General features: G+C 51.7%; 1 non-coding gene across 1 annotated transcript; it reads left to right on the forward strand.

Moving 5' to 3' along the window:
* The first annotated feature begins 1,930 nt into the window (after positions 1-1,930).
* TRNAV-AAC (transfer RNA valine (anticodon AAC)) lies at positions 1,931-2,004 on the forward strand. Its single transcript has one exon. It is a non-coding gene; the product is annotated as a tRNA-Val (tRNA).
* The last annotated feature ends 1,697 nt before the right edge of the window (positions 2,005-3,701 follow it).

Consider the following 3,701-nt stretch of genomic DNA (forward strand, 5'->3'; position numbering starts at 1 on the left):
GATCCCCCTCGGAAGGCATGCCTGCCTCCTGTCCATCCCCCTCCCCTGTCAGCATTGTTGAACCTCCCTCCTATGTGTCCATTCCCTCCCCCTCGGTTGAATCTATGAGCTCCAAATCCTCTACCCAAATTTCCTGACATTATTTCTTCTTGTGGCGGCGAGGGGAGGAGAGGTGGAAACCCTAAAAGATGGGATTGCTTCCCCACTCCTCTCCACTCCCTCTTTTATACCAACCAGGGCTCTGTCCCCATTTTGGGTTGGGCTGGGCTCCAAACCCGCAGGCCTCCAACACTGCAGGCCCACATCCACATCCACGTTTAAATCTCTCCCAACCGAGCCCCCAAAAATGATCAGGGGTCTCACCTTTTCCTCAGGACCAAATCCCCCAAACTTTCCCTCTTCTGAAACCAGATATGCTGCAATTGGGGTTTTTTGCATTTCAATTTTCCCAAAATCCAAATCCTCACCCCCAAATAAAGGAGTTATGGGATGTACATTGTTTTTTTCCATATGCTTTTTGCACAATCCTAGCATCTACACCAATACACTGATTATTATTACTCCACCTCATATCCTTATTCTTATCCCACATTCCCTCATGTTCTGAATTAGTACCAACAGAAGAAATCATACCCAAATCCTCACTCTTCTGAGATTTTGGTCCTTTTCGGACTATTTTTCTATTACCAAGCCTAAATCCCCCAAGTATTTTCCCATTACTGGCATCATCTACCTCAATTGGGGCAGTAGATACCAAGTATTTAGCAGCTTTAACCATACCTGAACTGGAGATGAGGGCCTCCCCCTCCCCCTCCTCCTCGGAGCCCTCACCGGCCAGCAACCAGAAGTGATTGTCAGCCGGCGAGCGCCCTACTGGCGGCGGGAGAGAGCGAGGAGGCGAGGCGAGCGCCTCCGGAAGCGTGGGGAATGGTGAGGGAGTGAGGTCGGGGTCGGAGGCACCCTGGCCCTCCGCCGCGGCGGCACCACCGCCTCCTCCTCCATCTCCTCGATCTTCGCGTCCTCCTCGGTCTCGATTGGTAGCCACCTGGATCCGGGAGCAGGAATCCCCATCACCGCCGCCTGCGGTGGCGCCTGCTGCGCCGGAGGCGGTGCCCTCGGCTGGATCAGGCGGTAGCAGAGGGAGCGGAACACCTTCCACTTCTCCCTCTGCTCCGAGACCAGCGATTCCGCCTCGAGCATCGCCCATAGGATCACCCCCATCGCCGGCTGGCGGTCGTAGTTGGGGAAGCATATGAGGATCTCATCTCCGTGCAGCTTGTCCCTCACCATCTCCGACGCGTCGTTGAGAGATTTCGCCGTCGGGAACCACCGGTCGATCTCCTTCAATCTCCCCATCAGGATCTCGTCGCCGTCGGACAGCGCCCACATTTGCTGCTCGCGCGTCGTCATCGAGCCCTAGCTGTCGCGGCGGCGAGGGGCGGTGGTTCTCACGGATGAGATTTGTGCGGTGTGGGGAGGGAGAGAGCCGAGGCGACGGCCTAATAACCCCACTCTCGGCCCCCCGCTCGCCATTACTCACCTCGAAATCCACCCCGCGTCGCCCCACCGGTCAGCCGCCGCAATTTCCGCGACGTGGCACGGGAACACCACCTCCTGGCCCACCCGCCACGCCGCGCCGTCCGCCCCTCTGCATGCATCCACCACCACCCCCTCGTCGTCGAGGTGCTCCACCCGCTGCCCTCGCCGGCGAACGTGGCCATGGTGGGGCACCGGCAGCGCCGTGCGGAAATCCGGCACGAACACGCACGGGAGACGTGACTCACACGGAAACGTGTCCATCGTCCGCCTTCCGTAATCTGGGGCTTGGGATTTGGTGGGTGAATTGCGTCCTGTAGGCAAGGAGGTCGCCGGACGAAGCGGCGGCGCGTGGGTGGAGGATGCCTTGGGCGCTGGAGCAGAGTCGATCCATGGTTTCGTGGTGTAGTTGGTTATCACGTCAGTCTAACACACTGAAGGTCTCCGGTTCGAACCCGGGCGAAGCCATTATTTTTTTCCCGTATTTTCTTTTGCGCGTTCTTCTCTGAACTCTTTCATGTCAGCCGAGCTTCTTGAGTAGTGTTTTACTGTTGTTAGTTCTCCGAACTCGTACCTCAGGACAGTCTGTTCATTATTTGGTCACCGGTGTATGTATCGTACCATCTTCTTAGAGCAACTCAACGCAGTTTGGAAACAGTCTTTTCCTGTCCCATCTTATCCCATTCCGTTGCTGATACTTCTGTTGCAGATTCAGACACACTTTGCGAGACCTAACTGAAGAAAAAAAAATGATTCAGACACATTTTGCAAAACCTAATTGGAGAGAAGTGTTCTCTCATTCGCAAGAACTCTCAATATAGGTGACTACATTCGCTAAACACCTTGTCGTGGCCAATTTATACATACACCAGCTAGAGTTCAAGGTTCTTGCTGATACAATTGGATACAATTTGTGGACAGAGGTAGGAAGAAGAGGGGAAAGGATACAGAGAGAGGAACTAGTTCTGAGTTCTGTCTCTTTTCCCCCTTGTTCTACTATCTGAATCTCTTCATATAGCTGAGCTGCTTGCCGTGCCTTGAATCCCCTCCTTGCGCTGGGCCTCGAACACTCGAGCCAATCTCCTTGGGCCTCCGTCCTGGGCTGGGCCGTGCCGTGACAATGGCGGCTAGACCACAAAATACCAAATGCCTATCATGGCCGTTGGGGAGCGGTGGCACGCCAGAGCAGCACACCGTGCCTTACAGTTGCATCAGTTTTTTCTACGCTTTGGCATCCTGATGTCTCCTATTCTGAAGTTCTCTACATTTCTAAATGTGCATACATATGCATGTATGTCGCTACTTGCTAGCTAGCCTGCACTATCTTCCTCCATTTCTCTAGCTTGTTTCTGCTAACAAGGCACACGGTTTTATAGGAGAGAAGACTAGTGAAACACTTCAAACAAAGAGCGAGCTTTCTCCATCAATCGCAAAGATCCAAAAATTGATTAGCGTGTCCTATGCATTGTGGTTGGTCGAGAGCCTTTATCTACATTGAAACCGTTCTAGGACATATTATTTTCTGGAAGATATTCATAAATAAATGATTGTCCACATAGCTAGAGGCCTTTTCATTCATATGCGATGCTTTTGCGCAGTCCTTCAGTGGTCATTTTAAAATTTGGCGAGCCAGCTCAACTCATTATTTTCCATGTTCATACTGTAATAAATTAAATGATTAGCACTATTCCCAAAGAAGAACTAACTAGCACTCGGATGGAAAGCAATGTATGGAACATGTATATGTCATCATGGGTACATAGATGATCAAATAAATGACCATATGTTTGTCTCCTTGCTAAAAAAGACTACGAATTAATTCAAACATTAGTTGGGTAATGTTCTAATTTTTGGGACATTAGACAATAAAAAATAGCTGATCATTGTAGGCATAAAATTCCCATCTGCTTGTCTTATTATAGAATTTTGGCATATTGGACCACTGCGAAAACTACCAGGCATTAGGCCTGACAGCCGACACATGGCACTTGTCGCCAGAGCTGGAGGTGGTAGGGTGTGCTGCCACAGCCCATGGTAGCAAGCTGAGCAGAAAAGCTCCCAGCACCGATGGGGAATGGAAAACGGAAGAGGTGGGCCCTGCCGCCACATGCTATGGCGACACCCTTTGATGTGGAGCCTGCCGCCATGCACCGTGGCGGCAATAC

The sequence above is a fragment of the Triticum aestivum genome, chromosome 6B (assembly GCF_018294505.1).
Source record: "Triticum aestivum cultivar Chinese Spring chromosome 6B, IWGSC CS RefSeq v2.1, whole genome shotgun sequence".
In the NCBI taxonomy this organism is placed as follows: Eukaryota; Viridiplantae; Streptophyta; class Magnoliopsida; order Poales; family Poaceae; genus Triticum; species Triticum aestivum.